The sequence below is a fragment of the Oncorhynchus gorbuscha genome, linkage group LG13 (genome assembly GCF_021184085.1).
Source record: "Oncorhynchus gorbuscha isolate QuinsamMale2020 ecotype Even-year linkage group LG13, OgorEven_v1.0, whole genome shotgun sequence".
NCBI lineage: Eukaryota > Metazoa > Chordata > Actinopteri > Salmoniformes > Salmonidae > Oncorhynchus > Oncorhynchus gorbuscha.
In genome coordinates, this window is record NC_060185.1 from 88,330,533 (window position 1) to 88,352,643 (window position 22,111).

Here is a 22,111-nt window from a genome sequence, read left to right on the forward strand (position 1 = left end):
CTGGTCTGTCTGTCTCTGTGTTTGGTTGACACTGGTCTGTCTGTCTCTGTGTTTGGTTGACACTGGTCTGTCTCTGTGTTCAGGGTGAGGAGCCTGATGATGATGATGCCTACCAGGTCCTGTCTACTCTCAAGAGAATCACAGCATTCCACAAGTAAAGAACTCTCTGTCTCGTCTGTCTCTCCCTCCTCGCTGTCTCTCTTCTCTCGCTCTCCTCTGTCTCTCCCTCCTCGCTGTCTCTTCTCTCGCTCTCCTCTGTCTCTCCCTCCTCGCTGTCTCTCTTCTCTCGCTCCCCTCTGTCTCTGGCTCCTGACGTTGTTAACTCTCTCTTCCCCCAGTGCCCATGACCTGTCCCAGTGGGATCTGTTCAGCAGTAACTTCAAGTTGCTCAACACGGGCATTGAGAACGGAGACATGCCAGAGCAGATAGTGGTCCATGCTCTACAGTGTACCCACTACATTGTCCTGTGGTACTTGGCCAAGGTCTCGGAGGGCAGCCACAGAAAGGTATGCAGCTGGCTGGCAGCTCAGAACCTTCTCTTTCATTTGTGTGTTATCTGGTAGCTAGGAAAATGGCATTGGGGAGGCAGTGAAGGTTTACACAGCAGATCTGTTGATGGTTCACTCATGTTGTATGTAATTTCGGAGGAAATCCTGTTTTTGTAGGAGGAGCTGGTGAGCCTGAGGAAACAGATGCGGATGTTCTGTCTGATGTGTCAACGTTACCTCACCAACGTCAACACAACCGTCAAGGAACAGGTACTGTCCTGTAGCGGCTATTCACATCCTACTGATTTTAAATCGGGTTATTTTCAAACATGAAATTCCCAGAATCCCCGTGCCACCCTATTGAGATGAGGAAGACGTGGCCAAGGAGGCAGACCACTGATAACCAACAGTCCATCTCCTCTCTCTCCACCAGGCGTTCACCATCCTGTGTGATGTGTTGCTAGTCTTTAGTCATCAGATGGCCTCGGGAGGCAGACCACTGATAACCAACAGTCCATCTCCTCTCTCTCCACCAGGCGTTTACCATCCTGTGTGATGTGTTGCTAGTCTTTAGTCATCAGATGGCCTCGGGAGGCAGACCACTGATAACCAACAGTCCATCTCCTCTCTCTCCACCAGGCGTTCACCATCCTGTGTGATGTGTTGCTGGTCTTTAGTCATCAGATGGTATCGGGAGGCAGAGAGCAGCTGGAGCCGCTGGTCTACAGTCCTGATGACTCGTTACAGACAGAACTACTGTCCTTCATACTGCACCATGTGTTTATAGACCAGGACGATGACAACGGCAGCACAGGTACACACACTGCTAACCACACACACTGCTAACCACACACACTGCTAACCACACACACTGCTAACCACACACACTGCTAAGCACACACATACCGCTACAGTCTTTTCTAGTAGGTTGCTTATTTTCACTTGAAAATAGCTCTTGTTGGTTAGCGATGGCCGAAGAAGACCCTGCTAAGTGAATGATGTTACCGTCTGGCCCTGTGATGTGTGTGTGCCCGGCTTTACCTCTAGATAAGAGCTGTGTGACTGGCTGTGTAACTGTTTATCTGTTATGTCGTATCTACAGATGGCCAGCAGGATGACGAGGCAGCGAAGATAGAAGCTCTTCATAAGAGACGTAACCTCCTGGCGGCCTACTGTAAACTTATCATCTATAACGTAGTAGAGATGAACACTGGCGCTGACATCTTTAAGCAGTACATGAGGGTGAGAATGGAGAAACGCTTTACACAGACCAGAGAAATAAGGCTCTTTAGAAAGGACCTCTAACCCTGGCAATTTGACTGTTAAACTCAGGGATACACTCACAACGGTCGTCAGTCCACACAGTATGCCATCGTTGACTTGAATAGGGACGCCCGTTCCAGAGATGATATGGTTATCACTTCTCCTTGCCTACGACACTCGTTAAACACCAGATCAATACCGGAGTCATCCCGTGTACGGCTTGGTTGCAAATGATCACAAGTCCTGTTTTTTTCCCCTGTGAGAGAGACTGACTTGTGGTTGAACTGTCTTCCTCTCTCTAGTATTATAATGACTATGGTGACATCATCAAGGAGACCATGTCAAAGACCAGACAGATAGACAAGATCCAATGTGCCAAGACACTCATTCTCAGTCTACAACAGGTGGGTTACACACACACACACACTGTTGTTTTAGTCAAGCTAGATCTCCTGATCTCCAGACTGCAGGCCAGCCTTTGTGGAACCAATCGGATTGAAAGAACCATGTCTTTATTCCACACATTTATTCACCCTTCCCCGTCTTGTCCTCTCTGCCCCGTCTTGCCCTCTCTGCCCCGTCTTGTCCTCTCTGCCCCGTCTTGCCCTCTCTGCCCCGTCTTGCCCTCTCTGCCCCGTCCTGCCCTCTCTGCCCCGTCTCCTCTAGTTGTTCCATGAGATGTTGTCAGAGTTGGGGACAGGATTTGACCGCTCGTCCTCAGCATTCTGTGGGATCAAGGAGCTGGCCAGACGTTTCTCTCTCACCTTCGGTCTGGACCAGGTCAAAACACGAGACGCTATCGCCATGCTGCACAAGTCAGTCTCTTCTGATCTCTTTCTCCGTAGCTTTATTGTACACAAGACTGACATAACCAGCAGATAAGATAGCTTTTTAATATGATTAGCATTACTGAACATGATTAACATATGATGAATGTGAGCTATGAATAGGACTAGTTAATGTATCTATCTACATATGCTGTTAGATACCTCCCACTTTTCTGATCTAAAATTGTCTCCCTCTACCCTCACTCCCCTCTCCCTACCTCTTCTCTCTCGCTCTCTTCCCCCCAGGGATGGTATAGAGTTTGCGTTTAAGGAGCCCAGTCCACAGGGAGAGGGCAACCCTCCTCTTCACCTGGCCTTCCTAGACATCCTCTCTGAGTTTTCCTCCAAACTAATGAGGCAGGACAAGAGGACTGTGTGAGTACACATCTCTGCCTCCTAATCAGACGTGTGTGTGTGTGTGTGTGTGTGTGTGTGTGTGTGTGTGTGTGTGTGTGTGTGTGTGTGTGTGGTAACTGATGTCTGTAAGTGATGACTCGTATGAAATGTCATGAAGCAGGATAAGAGGTCTGTGTCCCTCCCAGACACATGACCATAAGGACCTTCCAAATGACTTTGTTTAGTTGTGTGTATGTATACTGGACAAAAATATAAACACAATCATTTCAAAGTTACACTTCATATAAGGAAATCAGTCAATTTTAAATAAACAAATGAGGCCCTAATCTATGGATTTAACATGACTGGGAGGCCACTTGGGAGCCAGGCCCAGCTAGTCAGAATGAGTTTTTCCCATCAAAAGGATTTTATTACATACAGAAATACTCCTCAGTTTCATCAGCTGTCCAGGTTGCTGGTCCCAGATGATCCCACAGGTGAAGGAGCTAGATGTTGAGGTCCTGGGCTGGTGTGGTTACATATGTCTGCTGTTGTGAGGCCAGTTGGATATACTGCCAAATTCTTGAAAATAACATTGGAGTGGGCAACAGCTCTGGTTGACATTCCTGCAGTCAGCATGCCAATTACACGCTCCCTCAACGTGAGACATCTGTGGCATTGTGTTGTGACAAAACTGCACATTTTAGTAGTCTGTCCCCAGCACAAGGTGCACCTGTGTAATGATCATGCTGTTTAATCAGCTTCTTGACATGCCACACCTGTCAGGTGGATGGATTATCTTGGAAAAAGAGAAATGCTCAATAACAGGAATGTAAACACATTTGAGAGAAATAAGCTTTTTGTTCTGGGTTCTTTTATTTCAGCTCATGAAACCTGGGACGAACTTTATGTTGCGTTTAATGTTTTTCTTCAGTGTGTGTGTGTGTGTAACATCTCTCCTGTCTCCCCTGTAGTCACATGTATCTGGAGAGGTTCATGACCTTCCAGATGGCCCTCCAGAGAGACGACTGCTGGCTACCGCTCATCTCCTACAGGAACTCCCTGCAGGCCGGAGGGGACGATGACACCATGTCTGTTGTCTCCGGATACTCCTCCAGAGGGTCGTCGGTCAGATCCAAGAAGACCAAGGCTGCTACTCCCACTGCTACCGTCGCTGCAGCTAAGAGGAAACTCCCTGAAGGTAGCTCCAGAACCAGGGTCTGGAAGTCAGACTGTAGTCACTACATGGCCATGTTAGAGTGGTGTGTGTGTTTAACAGTGTGTGTTCTCTATAGCGGAGGAGAGCAGTAGCAGCAGTGCAGATATGTCGTGGCAGCACCAGAGCATGCAGACGCCCGTGATGATGCCCTCCCCCCACCTCACCTCTACCATGATGAGAGGACCAGGGGACATGAGGGAGGAGGCCAAACGGGGGAGAGACGACAGCTACATGGGAGTGTACGCCCTCCCTTCAGACTCCCAGCAGCATCCTCACCCTCACACACTCCCCCAAACCCCTCAACTCCACCAGACACCCATCGACTACAAGTAAGATTCTTTCTCCTTCTCAACGTATACCTACCTGAACCACCAGTGTGGTTATTTAACTTATTGATGTCTGTGTTTGTAGTACCCAGGTGACGTGGATGCTGGCACAGAGGCAGCAGGAGGAGGTTCGTCAGCAGCAGGAGAGAGCCATGAACTACGCCAAGCTCAGAACCAACCTGCAACAGGCCATGTAAGAATACACACACATACCCATCCCTCCCTGACCCTGAGCTCAGGACCAACCTGCAACAGGCCATGTAAGAATACACACACACACACATACATACCCATCCCTCCCTAACCCTGAGCTCAGGACCATCCTGCAACAGGCCATGTAAGAATACACACACATACCCATCCCTCCCTGACCCTGAGCTCAGGACCAACCTGCAACAGGCCATGTAAGAATACACACACACACACACACATACCCATCCCTCCCTAACCCTGAGCTCAGGACCATCCTGCAACAGGCCATGTAAGAACACTCACACACACATACCCATCCCTCCCTGACCCTGAGCTCAGGACCAACCTGCAACAGGCCATGTAAGAATACACACACACACACACACACACACATACCCATCCCTCCCTAACCCTGAGCTCAGGACCAACCTGCAACAGGCCATGTAAGAATACACACACACACACACACACACACACACACACACACACACACACACACACACACACACACACACCACACACACACACACACACACACAACACACACACACACACATACCCATCCCTCCCTAACCCTGAGCTCAGGACCAACCTGCAACAGGCCATGTAAGAGCTACTTCCTTAACATATCTCTTTGTGGACTAACCATTTGTTTATGTACAGCTACTCTATATTGATGGTAGTTTGTACTAATTATGGTGTGTGTGTAGTCGGCGTGGTACAGGGCTGATGGAGGAGGATGAGGAGCCTATCGTAGAGGACGTGATGATGTCGTCAGAGGGTCGTATGGAAGACCTCAACGAGGGCATGGACTTTGACACCATGGACATCGACCTGGTGAGACCTTTGACCTTTTACTACAAATATGGCATTTGGTTTATAAAACCTTTACAAGCGAATTATGTGGTGATCACACAAATATTTCTGTCAAGAAACACTAAATATACTGAAAAGAAGAGATTTTAAAAATATAAACGCAACATGTAGAATGTTGGTTTCATGAGCTAAAATAAAAGATCCCAGAAATATTACGTAATTTTCTACAATGCCTCAGATGTCTCACGTTGAGGGAGCGTGCAATTGGCATGCTGACTGCAGGAATGTCCATCAGAGCTGTTGCTAGAGAATCTATTCATTTCTCTACAATAAGCTACCTCAAACATCATTTTAACCCGGGTGTACACTACATGACTTTAAAAATCCTAACATCGCTAAACTTCTCACATGAATCTCTCCTGTAGTTTTTGTTGTTGTTTCCCCGACGTAGTGGTGCGCACACTGAACCATGTAGCACGGACGGTAGGTCACACTTACAAGATTCTTCACTTGGTCGTGAGGATTCTCCATAGCACGCTGTCTCGCCAAAACAATGATGTGATGTAGATTTAAAGTAGTTACAACGATCTGTGGCTCAAAGCAACCTCATCAGTCAGACATTCACGCTTGCCATACAGAGTTGAAATATATTCATAACAATATTATGAATTGAATAACATTACTTGTGACCTTCAGAGCTGTAACGGTTTGACACTTTGGCTCTGGTTAAAGTTCAAACACATGCTAAACTCAGCAAAAAAAAGAAACATCCTCGCGCTGTCAACTGCGTTTTATTTTCAGTAAACTTAACATGTTTAAATATTTGTATGAACATAACAAGATTCAACAACTGAGAGATAAACTGAACAAGTTCCACAGACATGTGACTAACAGAAATGGAATAATGTGTCCCTGAACAAAGGGGGGTCAAAATTAAAAGTAACAGTCAGTATCTGGTGTGGCCACCAGCTGCATTAAGTACTGCAGTGCATCTCCTCCTCATGCACTGCATCATATTTGCCAGTTCTTTCTGTGAGATGTTACCCCACTCTTCCACCAAGGTACCTGCAAGTTCCTGGACATTTCTGGGGGGAATGGCCCTAGCCCTCACCCTCTAATCCAACAGGTCCCAGACGTGCTCCATGGGATTGAGATCCAGACTCTTCGCTGGCCACGGCAGAACACTGACATTCCTGTCTTGCAGGAAATCATGCACAGAACGAGCAGTTTGGCTGGTGGCATTGTCATGCTGGTGGGTCATGTTAGGATGAGAATGCAGGAAGGGTACCACATGAGGGAGGAGGATGTCTTCCCTGTAACGCACAGCGTTGAGATTGCCTGCAATGACAACAAGCTCAGTCCGATGATGCTGCGACACCACAAGACCATGACGGACCCTCCGCCTCCAAATCGATCTGGCTCCAGAGTACAGGCCTCTGTGTAACGCTCAATCCTTTGACAATAAACGCGAATCCGACCATCACTCCTGGTGAGACAAAACCGCAACTCGTCAGTGAAGAGCACTTTTTGCCAGTCCTGTCTCGTCCAGCGACGGTGAGTTTGTGACCATAGGCGACATTGTTGCCGATGATGTCTGGTGAGGATCTGCCTTACAACAGGCCTACAAGCCCTCAGTCCAATCTCTCTCAGCCTATTGCAGACAGTCTGAGCACTGATGGAGGGATTGTGCATTCCTGGTGTAACTCGTACAGTTGTTGTTGCCATCCTGTACCTGTCCCGCAGGTGTGATGTTCAGATATGCCGATCCTGTGCAGGTGTTGTTACACGTGGTCTGCCACTGCGAGGATGATCAGCTGTCTCCCTGTAGCTCTGTCTTAGGCATCTCACAGCGAGATCTCATTGGCTATTGCTCATTGTCGTTGCACATCTCACTACAAAAGCATTGAAGATTTTGTGCTGATAAAATAAGGTTTCAAAATATTGGGACGTGGGGCACTGCTCAAAGTCGAGATTGATAGACCTCGGATTGCGTCTCTAACCTGCTCGCACTAAACGAGCGTCTGTGTGCCACCCCCCCTGAGTAGGCATCAACTTTGTCTCTGATCTCAAAAATGTGTCTGGACCAGCTAAATCGGGGATGAAATTGTGTAGTGTGCACCCAGCTTTAGAGAATTTGGGAGTCATAACCAACTTCAGTGGACAAATGCTCACCTTCGATGTCCACTGGCACTCTGGTGTGCTCTTCACAGATGAATCCCGGTTTCAAATGTACCAGGCAGTATGGCGTCGTGTGGGCGAACAGTTTACTGATGTCTACGTTGTGAACAGAGTGCCCCGTGGTGGCTGTGAGGTTATCGTATGGGCAGGCATAAGCTACGGACAACAAACACAATTGCAATTTATCAATGGCAATTTGAATGTACAGAGATGCAGTGCATTCAGAAGAGAGAAAAAAACATTTCCGTCATCAATCCCCATAATGACAACCCAAAAACAGGTTTTTAGGCATGTTGGCAAATATATTCATATTTTTTTATGATATTGTATTTAACGGAAGTATTCAGACCCTTCACTCAGTACTTTGTTGAAGCACCTTTGGCAGGGATTACAGCCTCGAGTTGTCTTGGGTATGACTAAAAGCTTGGCACACCTGTATTTTGGTAGGTTCTCCCATTCTTCTCTGCAGATCGGATGGGTAGTGTTGCTGCACAGCTATTTTCAGGTTTCTCGAGACGTTGGGTCAATTCCGGGCTTTGGCGGTCAACTCAAGGACATTCATAGACTTGTCCTGAAGCCACTCGTATTGTCTTGGCTGTGTGCTTAGGGTCGTTGTCCTGTTGGAAGGTGAACCTTCCCCACGGTCTAAGGTCGCTCTGGAGCAAGTTATCATCAAGGATCTCTGTACTTTGCTCCATTCATCTTTCCCTCGATCCTGACTAGTCTCCCAGTCCCCGCCGCTGAAAACCATCCCCACAGCATGATGCTGCAACCACCATCCTTCACCGGTAGGGATGGTGCCAGGTTTCCTCCAGACGTGGTCCTTGGCATTCAGGTCAAAGAGTTGAATTTTGGTTTCATCAGACCAAAGAATCTTGTTTCTCATGGTCAGAGTTTTTGTGTCTTTTGGCAAACTCCAAGCGGGCAGTCATGTACCCTTTACTGGGGAGTGTACCCTTTACATGTACCCTTTACTGGGGAGTGTACCCTTTACATGTACCCTTTACTGGGGAGTGTACCCTTTACATGTACCCTTTACTGGGGAGTGTACCCTTTACATGTACCCTTTACTGGGGAGTGTACCCTTTACATGTACCCTTTACTGGGGAGTGTACCCTTTACTGAGGAGTGGTTTCCGTCTGGCCACTCTACCATACAGGCCTGATTGTTGTAGTCCTGCAGAGATGGTTGTCCTTCTGGAAGGTTCTCCCATCTCCGCAGAGAAACTCTGGAGCTCTGTCCGTGACCATTGGTTTCTTTGTTTTTGCACTGATATTCACGGTCAACTGTGGGACCTTATTGGTCTAAGGCACTGCATTGCAGTGTTGAGGCATCACTACAGCCTGGGTTTCAATCCCGTGACCGGGAGTCCCATAGGGCTTACAATTGGCCCAGCGTCGTCCGGGATATGGGAGGGTTTGGCCGGGTGGCTTTCCTTGGTTCATCGAGCTCTAGCAGCTCCTTGTGGCGGGCCAGGCGCCTGTAAGCTGACTTGGGTCGTCAGTTAAACGGTGTTTCCTCCGACAAGTTGGTGCAGCTGGCTTCCGGGTTAACTGAGCAGGTGTTAAGAAGTGGCGCGGCTTGGCAGGTCATGTTTCGGAGGACGCCTCTCCCAAGCCCATTGGGGAGTTGCAGCGATGACACGATCGCAATTGGATATCACGAAAAAGGGGGTAAAATTACCAACATCAAAAAAACAATTTAAAAAAACTGTGGGACCTTTTTATCTCTGAAACTGGAAACACTTATCTCCCTCACTAGCTTTAAGCACCAACTGTCAGAGCATCTTACATATTACTGCACCTGTACATAGCCCACCTATAATTTAGCCCAAACAACTACCTCTTTCCCAACTGTATTTAATTAATTTATTTATTTTGCTCCTTTGCACCCCATTATTTTTATTTCTACTTTGCACATTCTTCCATTGCAAAACGACCATTCTAGTGTTTTACTTGCTATATTGTATTTACTTTGCCACCATGGCCTTTTTTGCCTTTACCTCCCTTCTCACCTCATTTGCTCACATTGTATATAGACTTGTTTATACTGTATTATTGACTATGTTTGTTTTACTCCATGTGTAACTCTGTGTCGTTGTATCTAATATATAATATAATATATGCCATTTAGCAGACGCTTTTATCCAAAGCGACTTAGTCATGTGTGCATACATTCTACGTATGGGTGGTCCCGGGAATCGAACCCACTACCCTGGCGTTACAAGCGCCATGCTCTACCAACTGAGCTACAGAAGGACCACGTCGAACTGCTTTGCTTTATCTTGGCCAGGTCGCAATTGTAAATGAGAACTTGTTCTCAACTTGCCTACCTGGTTAAATAAAGGTGTTCTCAACTTGCCTACCTGGTTAAATAAAGGTGAAATAAAATAAAAATATAGACAGGTGTGTCTTTCCAAATCATGTCCAATCAATTGGATTTACCACAGGTGGACTCCAAGTTGTAGAAACATCTCAAGGATGATCAATGGAAACATTGAAACAGTTTTTGCTTTGTCATCATGGGGTAGATTGAGACATTTTTTTAAATCCATTTTAGAATGAAGCTGTAATGTAACCAAATGTTGAAAAAGTGAAGTCTGAGTACTTTCCGAATGCTCTGTACCGTGACTAGATCCTGAGGACAATTGTCATTGCCATTCATCCATCACCTCATGTTTTGCAAGGATCTGTACACAATTACTTGAAGCTAGAAATGGCCCAGTTCTTCCATGGCCTGCGTACTCACGCATGTTCGGGATGCTCTGGATCGACGTGTACGACAGTGTGTTCCAGTTCCCGCCAATATTCAGCAACTTAACACAGAGTGGAACCATATTCCAAAGCTCACAAACCGCCTGTTGAACTCTATGTGAAGATGTCACACTGCATGAGGCAAATGGTGGTCACACCAGATACTGACTGGTTTTCTGATCCATGTCCCTCCCCCTTTTAAGGTCTGTGACCAACACATTCACATGTTTTCCCAGTCGTGTGAAATCCATAGATTAGGGCCTAATTAATGTATTTCAATTGACATAGTTCCTTATATAAACTGTTACTCAGTAAAATCTTTAAAATTGTTGCATGTTGCGTTTTTATTTTTTTCTTCAGTGTGTAATTATCACTATCGGCCCATATTAGCAGAATTTAAAACATTTCATATTTGTTTCTCTCTCCTTTCTCCAGCCCCCCTCTAAGAACAGGAGAGAGAGATCAGAGCTGAAACCAGACTACTTTGACCCTGGTTCCATCATGGATGAGTCTGTAAGTAACTCTCTTCTCTTATACCCAACCATTATTACTCCATAGTAATACTCTTCCTTATACTTACACAGCGCTCTAAATGAAACATTTTCATTGGTTGTACTGGTGCTCTCAATTTAAATGAAGGAGAACTGGAAAATAAGAGGTTTTATTATTTTATTGGGGAGGCAGGTAGCCTGGTGGTTAGCGCGTTGGACTAGTAACCAAAAGGTTGTCAGCTCGGGGATTCCACCTTGCAAGGTAAAAATCTGTCGTTCTGCCCCTGAACAAGGCAGTTAACCCACTGTTCCTAGGCCGTCATTGAAAATAAGAATTTGTTCTTAACTGACTTGCCTAGTTAAATAAAGGTTTAAAAATGTTTAAAAAAAAGTTCTAGCTATGTTTTAAAGCACTTATTGTTCCCTAGAAACGAATAAGTAACGAGCACTGCACCTCTGTGCTGAGTCACCACTCCGCTTGTGGCCATACCTCCCTAAACACGCCTGTTCGGGGTCGGCCTGGTTAATACTGAGAAGGGAGACCAACAGGAAATACCACATCAAATTGTATTCGTCACATGCACCGAAAACAACCTTCATGTGAACAGCTTACTTACAAACCAATCAACTAAAATATACTAATATGTGACATTGTAATGACAGTTTATTATAAAAGCTAAGATTTTATGAATACACGTCATTGAAATGACAAAGTCATTTAGTGGATTATTAGGTTTCTATATTGTGTAAAATCATAATTTTCCTACTGAGATGCATCACATTGACAATTCTAGCTGGCACCCAGTGACTGTCTGCCAGCTGTAAATCATTGCGTGTGTAGGCTGGCGGGTAGTGTTGGTCCAGTAGCCGAAAGGTTACTCGATCGAATCTCCAAGCTGACAATGTAAAAATGTGTTGTTCTACCCTTGAGCAAGGCACTTAACCCACTGTTCCCCGGGCGCCGAAGACGTGGATGTCGATTTAAAGCAGCCTTACACACCTCTCTCATTCAGGGGTTGGTTTAAATGCGGAAGACTCATTTCAGATAAATGTGTTCATTTCTCCATAGCAAGCTGCTCTGTCGGCACTGCGTGATTGGTGTAGTAATTTAATGTCTCACTAAATGTAAAAAAATAAATAAATGTATTTCAGAAAGGATCGATATAAACCGTTACTTATTTTTGATTTTGAACCGGTTCAAAACTTGATTTTGCTGGTCAGAACAGTGAAATGGAACGAAAATAATTATGGTTCTGTTCAGAACTGAATGATTGGAAAATAATTTACGTTCCATCCTCTGATATTTATTGTAATATTAGCCTCGGAAGCCCAGGCTTTACACATTCTGAGGCAGCAGGTAGCTGAGCGGTTAAGAACTTTTGGGCCGGTAACCAAATGATTGCTGCTTCGAAAAATACAAGCCGGGCGCTGATGATGTGGACGTTGATTAAGACAACCCCCCCCGCACCTCTCTGATTCAGAGGTGTTGGGTTAAATGTGGAAGATCATTTGGTTGAATACATTCCTTTTGATCTTTTTTCTGTTGGAAAGCCTGGGGACGTTCTCCTCCAGGAAGAAGGGGTGCAAAGGGGTGGAGCACAGCGGTCTAGTGATGCAACAAGCTAGCATGCATAACATACAAACTAACTCCTCATAGGCTACTGATGCAACAAGCTAGCATGCATAACATACAAACTAACTCCTCATAGGCTACTGATGCAACAAGCTAGCATGCATAACATACAAACTAACTCCTCATAGGCTACTGATGCAACAAGCTAGCATGCATAACATACAAACTAACTCCTCATAGGCTACTGATGCAACAAGCTAGCATGCATAACATACAAACTTACTCCTCATAGGCTACTGATGCAACAAGCTAGCATGCATAACATACAAACTAACTCCTCATAGGCTACTGATGCAACAAGCTAGCATGCATAACATACAAACTTACTCCTCATAGGCTACTGAACCTTTGTCCAACACAGGGGGAAAACAAAAAGCTAGATCAAGGCAATGCCTCTCTTTAGGGGAAACATTGAATGCTTCATTTCTACTCCGAGTAGCTTTGACTGCCACTTCGTTAAAACACCATTAATTTCTGAAGTTCTCCAGTCTTCCAATAGTCGAGATGAGATCTGGGCGGTTGGTTTAGCCTCACTATAGTAATACGTAAGACCGACATGTTGTTGCTAAGTGCTTTTACAGATGTGTAATGATCACTTTTGTCTCTGCAGGTCCTTGGAGTGTCCATGTTTTAAACTGGTATTTGTAGACGAAGAGGAGAGAGGCATTTTGTATTTATGGAGAAGTTAAGATGTGGATCTGAAGTCTTCTCTGATTTATCCTCCATGGTCTAACACACACACACACACACACACACACACACACACACACACACACACACACACACACACACACACACACACACACACACACACACACACACACACACACACACACACACACACACACACACACACACACAGTGTTGCTTGCTCAGAGGGAACTGAATGAAAATAAAATACTTTTATAATCCTTGGGTAAGCTTTTCACCTTCGTTAGCTTCAAACCTAAAGGAATCCTCGACATTTAGTCTGAAGAAAGTTCCATTATTCTAGAATGTTTTATTTTTCTTCCAAATGGAGATGGAATGAGATTTTTAAATGTCTTCTAACCCTGTCTCTATGCTAGTATAGTGAGTAACCCGGTGTGGTCTAGTAATTTATAAACAGGTTGTTAGTAGGAAAGGTAGCTAGCTGTGCTGTAGTATTAGTGGATGGACATGGTCTTTATGCTATTTTCAGTTTTTCCTCCATGTTGGACTGTCAGAATCTGTTGGTTCTGTGGTTGTGATGACGACTGCTGGTGTTTCAGTTGGGGACCTGTTGTCTAGATCAGCTGTAAGTCATGGATGGAGCAACACACATCCAACCGTTGGCCCAAGTAAAGGACACAACCGTTTTCCAAGAGCAGATTCCTTCATACGAAACACGTAGAAATAACGGCACGCTGTTGTAAACACTTCAGTGTAGTTTCTTGCAACGTTCGGCACATCCAGATGTGTGGGTACTGTTTCCATTCTGTGGTGGTTGGATACTGTCTTACTGAGGATCCCAGTAGTTGCTGTGAAGAGGCCCAGGATGCATCTCAAAAGTAGTGCACCATATAGGGAATAGGGTGCCATTTGGTATGCAGACAAAAAGTGTTTAACAAGGAACTAGGCTGTCACACAAGTCCTGAAGCTTACCCAAAGATTTGCACCCTTCTACCTATCTGTGGAGTTTTCTCTCAACGGACAGCGAGGTGATTTCCTCTCTGGTAGTGCCACCGCTGTGCTGACTCCGAGACAGGCAAGCATCACGCTAATACACACAAAATACATTTCTCCATCTCCAGAAAATCCAGCATATTTAGTGTTGAAATAGCTATCTCTAAATTTTAAATAAAGTTATATATGAATCGGTGCTGATTTTATAACTGTGCTTTTTTTTTGTTTTATTAAAATGTTCAACCTACAGTTAATGTTTCAGAAATGTGTAAGTAAAACTGTTTAAAATGAAAAGCATGGGTAGTCAGGTGTCGGAAGATTTTTAAATTTGTATTTTTTTTCTTTCTTAACGTCTTGGGGTTTCTACCGTTTTTCCTACGTGTCAATGAGTTTGGATGAGACTCATTGTGAGAAAATACATCTGGCTTGTGAAATTTCAGCTTTAAGATTCTCAACATCCATGAGTAATAATAATGTCCTGTTGCGAAACTCAACAATATAAAACTGTGTAACTAACTAAAAACCAGTCATCATTATAATCCTATAGAAAAGTTGATTGTTTTCATCCCAATTGGTACCCTATTCCCTAGTGCCCTCACCAGGCCCTATATTCCCTATGGGCCCTGGTCAAAAGTAGTGCACTATATAGGGAATAAGGTGCCATTTGGGACACTTTTCAACAGTAGCAGCACTCTGGCAGCTAGACAAAGCTTAAATGTGACATGAACTATTATGTCGTCCATAAGTTTTAATGAAATGTTTTGTCTACTGAGGTAAATCTATCTACTTTGTAATCATTCCATGCCTGAGCCTTAAACATGCTATAGTGGAAGGAAATCAACTGCCCTGTCCAGAAACGGCCCCTAGCCCCATAGAAATAGTATTACTAGAATGAAATTGATATTGTCTAAGGGGTGCTTTTCCCCGTTCTATTCATTCTATGCCTATATACCTAGACTCTCCAAGGCACCTGTGTATATCTGATAGGAATGGGTAAGGTATAAGCAATTTGGCTTCATCCCAACTAGTCTGAGGTAAATGGTGAAGCTACTATCGTATTGCTTATACCCATCCAATTACTATAGATCTACACTAGCACCTAGGGGTTAGGCTTGAGGTAGCCCCGGAGAGATTATGTAGATGAGATTTGGTTGGGCCTCGTGACACTAGGGGTGCTTGGGATTGTTTCTGGAAAGGGCCTACATTTGTTTTCTCTCACAACTTTCTTCCATGTCAGAGGTAGCCATGAAAGGTGATTATTGGTGTTTATGACGACAGAGAACATTCGAGATGGTCCAGATGTGATGTCGATGAAGTAGATACAAACAGCCTGTGTGTTTTACCTAATGATTATTTTATGTAAGTAAATATTTTGGAGTAAAAATGACTGTGGCTTTTGTTTTTGTCACTTACTACCACTACATTGGTATAATTCCTTTTATTTGAACCTTCCTGTATATAAAACAAACATCAAGCTTTATTTTCATTTGTGTTTTTCCTTTTTGGCCATTTGTGTGTTTTAATCTTTTCACATGCGTGCGTACACACACACACACACACACTCTTCCGTGGTATTGTTTGTTCCTCATGCTATTGTCACTCAGTCAGATTTTTACTTGTCTGGAGACAGTCACTTTTGGATTAAAAGTAAACCAACTCGACATGAGTGCTGTGATTTTTATTTCATCAGTTCAAATTGTTTGAAATGAAACCATTTTTAGTTTATTTTACCACAGCTACTCATTGCCACAAGGGGGTGATGTTTTCTCAGAAATGAAAGACCATATTCCCTACTCTACTGGCCAGGGCCCCATGCACTATATAGGCACATAACCCAAACATGTTTGTGTCTGTGATTTTTCTTGTTGCATATCAAGTGTCAGAGTGGCCTTTGAAGCACAGGCTTCTCACGTTCTGTTTCTCATGAGTCAAGAAGACGACGTTTGGAAGGGTGGTCCTGTTACGACACTTTGTGTCAGAGCTGCTTTGTCTTTAAGATAACAGCTTTATACACTTACTGTTAATGGGTTGAGCAGCCTGTATATAGCTGGTGTCTTACTGTTAATGGGTTGAGCAGCCTGTATATAGCTGATGTCTTACTGTTAATGGTTGAGCAGCCTGTATATAGCTGGTGTCTTACTGTTAATGGGTTGAGCAGCCTGTATATAGCTGGTGTCTTAATGTTAATAGGTTGAGCAGCCTGTATATAGCTGGTGTCTTACTGTTAATGGGTTGAGCAGCCTGTATATAGCTGGTGTCTTACTGTTAATGGGTTGAGCAGCCTGTATATAGCTGGTGTCTTACTGTTAATGGGTTGAGCAGCCTGTATATAGCTGGTGTCTTAATGTTAATGGGTTGAGCAGCCTGTATATAGCTGGTGTCTTAATGTTAATGGGTTGAGCAGCCTGTATATAGCTGGTGTCTTACTGTTAATGGGTTGAGCAGCCTGTATATAGCTGGTGTCTTACTGTTAATGGGTTGAGCAGCCTGTATATAGCTGGTGTCTTAATGTTAATAGGTTGAGCAGCCTGTATATAGCTGGTGTCTTACTGTTAATGGGTTGAGCAGCCTGTATATAGCTGGTGTCTTACTGTTAATAGGTTGAGCAGCCTGTATATAGCTGGTGTCTTAATGTTAATAGGTTGAGCAGCCTGTATATAGCTGGTGTCTTACTGTTAATGGGTTGAGCAGCCTGTATATAGCTGGTGTCTTACTGTTAATGGGTTGAGCAGCCTGTATATAGCTGGTGTCTTAATGTTAATAGGTTGAGCAGCCTGTATATAGCTGGTGTCTTACTGTTAATGGGTTGAGCAGCCTGTATATAGCTGGTGTCTTACTGTTAATAGGTTGAGCAGCCTGTATATAGCTGGTGTCTTAATGTTAATAGGTTGAGCAGCCTGTATATAGCTGGTGTCTTACTGTTAATGGGTTGAGCAGCCTGTATATAGCTGGTGTCTTAATGTTAATGGGTTGAGCAGCCTGTATATAGCTGGTGTCTTAATGTTAATGGGTTGAGCAGCCTGTATATAGCTGGTGTCTTAATGTTAATGGGTTGAGCAGCGTGTATATAGCTGGTGTCTTACTGTTAATGGGTTGAGCAGCCTGTGTTCAGTGTATATAGCTGGTGTCTTACTGTTAATGGGTTGAGCAGCCTGTATATAGCTGGTGTCTTAATGTTAATGGGTTGAGCAGCCTGTATATAGCTGGTGTCTTAATGTTAATGGGTTGAGCAGCCTGTATATAGCTGGTGTCTTAATGTTAATGGGTTGAGCAGCCTGTATATAGCTGGTGTCTTACTGTTAATGGGTTGAGCAGCCTGTATATAGCTGGTGTCTTACTGTTAATGGGTTGAGCAGCCTGTATATAGCTGGTGTCTTACTGTTAATGGGTTGAGCAGCCTGTATATAGCTGGTGTCTTACTGTTAATGGGTTGAGCAGCCTGTATATAGCTGGTGTCTTAATGTTAATGGGTTAAGCAGCCTGTATATAGCTGGTGTCTTAATGTTAATGGGTTGAGCAGCGTGTGTAGTGTATATATTGAGTGTGTAGCCACTGTTAAGACTATCGATTCAACAATAGAAAATCAAAGTCCAACTTCCATCCCACTTCTGATATTCTAACTAGTGTATCATTCCATATCACTCCCATCTTCTTTATCCATTGTTTATTTTCTACCTACTGTTACAAGTTATGCAGGGCACCGCTCCCCCATGCTGGCAGCAATCAGTTTGTCTCTCTAGAGGAGGAGGGAGAGATGGAGTCCATGGCTGTTATAGGAGATTCTGGCAGTAGATGAAAGACTGGAGACCTCTGTTAAACGCAGCGCTAAAGAACCCCCAGTCATTGGCTGCTCGTTAGAGTAGTGCAGGGAACGAGGGAAGGGATACATTCACTAAGGCTGCTGCCTGTGATCTGGTGAATGGTGCAGAGAAGGAAAGAGTTGAAGAGATGAGCGGAATAGAGGGATGTGAAGGGAAGTGTTTCATTCAATACGCTACTGAAAGATCTGGAGAGGTCTATCCTCCTCTCATCAGACTTCTCTCTCGTCATCCCTCCTTTCAGAATGACAAATTACCACTGTGTAAGGAAACTTAAATGGTTCCTTTCTCAGCCCTGAACTTACTCAAACATGTGTCCATGATGCCTGTCACTGCCCTGTTCTGGTGTGTGTGTATGTCTAGAATCTCTCACTGCCCTGCTCTGGTGTGAGTATGTCTAGAATCTCTCACTGCCCTGCTCTGGTGTGTGTACGTCTAGAATCTCTCTCACTGCCCTGCTCTGGTGTGTGTACGTCTAGAATCTCTCTCACTGCCCTGCTCTGGTGTGAGTATGTCTAGAATCTCTCACTGCCCTGCTCTGGTGTGTGTACGTCTAGAATCTCTCTCACTGCCCTGCTCTGGTGTGAGTATGTCTAGAATCTCTCACTGCCCTGCTCTGGTGTGTGTACGTCTAGAATCTCTCTCACTGCCCTGCTCTGGTGTGTGTACGTCTAGAATCTCTCTCACTGCCCTGCTCTGGTGTGTGTATGTCTAGAATCTCTCACTGCCCTGCTCTGGTGTGTGTACGTCTAGAATCTCTCTCACTGCCCTGCTCTGGTGTGTGTACGTCTAGAATCTCTCTCACTGCCCTGCTCTGGTGTGTGTACGTCTAGAATCTCTCTCACTGCCCTGCTCTGGTGTGTGTACGTCTAGAATCTCTCTCACTGCCCTGATCTGGTGTGTGTACGTCTTGAATCTCTCACTGCCCTGCTCTGCTAGGTGTTGACAGGGTCAGGGCTGAGAGGTCAAATCTCAGCCTGACAGTTCCTCCAGCTGCAGAGGCCAGAGATATGGCTTATAATTACCCCTGATAACCTAAGGGTGCCCTCTCCATACCAAATGGCACCCTGTTAACTATTTAGTGCAGTACTTTTGACCAAGGCCCATAGAAAATATATAGGGACTAGGGTGCCATTTGGGATGCAACCCTTCAGACCAGCAATCTGAAGCCACGCTGGGCAGTGGACTTTAACGGATGTTTGAACCTAAAGCAGGAGGTCTGAGAACTGGTCTAAGTAAGGGGTCAGTTAGACCTGCCCGACAGTTACTCCCATCGCTGTTCTATTCTGTTAATAACTGTTCAATGTGTATCGTTTTGGAATATCACCGATTTAGAATCGGATAGTGTTGAAACAAAGCCTTTAACATTTTGTCTGTAGGCTGCACCTCAACGTGTTAAATCCATAGGATTCTAATTCCCTGGTTAAGTCATTAATGAAGTAATCAGTTGTAATCTCACTGGGGATGTCAGGGCAGAGATAAGAGAATATTCATTAACTAGTCTCCTCTGGCCTCACACAGACAGACTGGCAGACCGACAGGTGTGGAAAATACCCTGTAGAGACATTTAATAACCATTTCAAAAAGACATCTATCGGATTAGAAAATAAAAACATTGTGGATCAGAGCAGATGTGGATGTTAAATCTAAGAATCAATGCATTTCTGTACATTATAGAGGTGGTTTTGCGAAGTATGACGACAAGCATGAAGAGGTCAGGGATTCCACGGCATGTCTGTTCTAACTATTTGTTTGTTTTACAATTTGTTTGATAAAATCAATTTGCAGGCCAAAAAAAGGGCATTTATTTCAAAACTGATACCCCAAATATAATTTACATACTGTATCTAGTTATATATGTCCATTATAATTTACATACGTCCTATCTAGTTTTAGATATTCAAGAGTGGCCTGGAGTGTTTTTTTTATAACCCAAATTGAGAATTTTCCACCAAACAAATCTGTCCAGGATTGAATGGCGTAGTTACACCTAGTATAGATGCACCAAGCTATTCACCAAACTATACTCCAGGTAGACACACCAGGCTATACCCCTGGTAGAGACACGCCAGGCTATACCCCTGGTAGAGACGCGCCAGGCTATACCCCTGGTAGAGACGCGCCAGGCTATACCCCTGGTAGAGACGCGCCAGGCTATACCCCTGGTAGAGACGCGCCAGGCTATACCCCTGGTAGAGACGCGCCAGGCTATACCCCTGGTAGAGACGCGCCAGGCTATACCCCTGGCAGAGACGCGCCAGGCCATAGAGACGTGCCAGGCTATGGCACCCCAGGCCATGGTAGGCAGAGACGCGCCAGGCCATACCCCTGGCAGAAACTCGCCAGGCCATACCCCTGGCAGAGACGCGCCAGGCCATACCCCTGGCAGAGACAGACCAAGCGATTCACCAAGCTATACCCCTGGTAGAGAGAGGGGGGTGAGTGGGGGGAGTAAAGAGGAGGGAGAGAGGGGGAGGAGAGAGAGAGAGACGGAAAGGGGAAACTCGCCAGGCCATACCCCTGAGGAGAGAGAGAGACGGAGAGGGGGAGGAGAGAGAGAGACGGAGAGGGGGAGGAGAGAGAGAGACGGAGAGGGGGAGGAGAGAGAGAGGGGAGAGGGGGAGGGGAGAGAGAGAGACGGAGAGGGGGAGGAGAGACTGAGAGACGGAGAGGGGGAGGAGAGAGAGGGGGGAGGAGAGAGACAGAGAGAGGGACAGGCAGGGAGGAGAGAGAGACAGAGAGGGGGAGCAGAGAGAGGGAGAGAGAGAGAGAGGGAGAGAGAGAGGGGGGAGGCGAGAGAGACAGGCAGAGGGAGAGCGAGACAGAGAAAGGGGGAGTAGAGAGGAGAGAGAGCCCCTGAAACCTCTGGTTCTTATTAAAACCTCACATTTATAGTTAGTCCCTGGGTGTGTGTGCTCCCCTTAAAGTGTGTGTGTGTGTGTGTGTGTGTTTTTTTCTGTCCCGGCGTGACGTCACTGAGACAGGCAGTGACAGTGACACGTTAATCCAGGGACTCAGGACTGTGACCTGACAGCTGATGGGAGCAAGTGGGTTCAGACATCTATGATATCGCTCTGTCTCTCTCACACACACACACACATACACACACTTTTGTCCCTCCCAAAGCCATCCACCCCTCTGTCTTCCGCTGAAACCCCTTCCTCTCTTACTCCAACCCTGTTGCACCCCCCTAAATATCTCGCTCTCGACCTAACGACAGGCAGACAGCCTGAGGGACCTAACGACAGGCAGACAGCCTGAGGGACCTAACGACAGGCAGACAGCCTGAGGGACCTAACGACAGGCAGACAGCCTGAGGGACCTAACGACAGGCAGACAGCCTGATCCAGGCAGACAGCCTGAGGGACCTAACGACAGGCAGACAGCATCCTGAGGGACCTAACGACAGGCAGACAGCATCCTGAGGGACCTAACGACAGGCAGACAGCATCCTGAGGGACCTAACGACAGGCAGACAGCATCCTGAGGGACCTAACGACAGGCAGACAGCATCCTGAGGGACCTAACGGGAGACAGCATCCTGAGGGACCTAACGACAGGCAGACAGCATCCTGAGGGACCTAACGACAGGCAGACAGCATCCTGAGGGACCTAACGACAGGCAGACAGCATCCTGAGGGACCTAACGACAGGCAGACAGCATCCTGAGTGAGAGATTCTTCCTCTAGAATGTGAACAGTCCTTCAGGCCATGAAGCCATCAAAGGAGGGACATTAGTTTGTGTAAAACACATCGATGTGAGATCAGATCAGATCAGAGAGGAGGATGCTGTCTGACTCATTTCCTACAGCAATTATGAATCGGTTACTTTTGCAGATGATAATATAGTAACGGTGACTCAGTGAAATCAGAAGAATAATTCCCGTAGAAATTACAAGTGAGGCTGTGAGAGAGGGGGACATCGGCATTAATCAGACTTCTAAACAGGAAGTGGTTTTATTTGACTTTTATTGTGGCTGTGGTGAAATCAAAGCTTCATGAATCACTGTAACAACAATTTCAGAGCCTCATAACCTCAAGATAACGTGTGTGTGTGTGTGTGTGTGTGTGTGTGTGTGTGTGTGTGTGTGTGTGTGTGTGTGTGTGTGTGTGTGTGTGTGTGTGT

At 45.4% G+C, this 22,111-nt stretch overlaps 1 pseudogene across 1 annotated transcript in view; it reads left to right on the plus strand.

The window, feature by feature from the left end:
• LOC123993660 overlaps positions 1-15,647 on the plus strand; it is a 39,138-nt pseudogene extending 23,491 nt beyond the window's left edge. Inside the window, exons 19-32 of the transcript XR_006831491.1 lie at positions 84-154; positions 339-507; positions 667-759; positions 1,129-1,303; positions 1,592-1,731; positions 2,055-2,156; positions 2,419-2,567; positions 2,826-2,954; positions 3,890-4,116; positions 4,211-4,463; positions 4,546-4,653; positions 5,363-5,489; positions 10,835-10,912; positions 13,134-15,647. The product of XR_006831491.1 is annotated as a cohesin subunit SA-2-like (transcript). The remainder of the gene's footprint in view (positions 1-83; positions 155-338; positions 508-666; positions 760-1,128; positions 1,304-1,591; positions 1,732-2,054; positions 2,157-2,418; positions 2,568-2,825; positions 2,955-3,889; positions 4,117-4,210; positions 4,464-4,545; positions 4,654-5,362; positions 5,490-10,834; positions 10,913-13,133) is intronic.
• Positions 15,648-22,111: the final 6,464 nt, after the last annotated feature.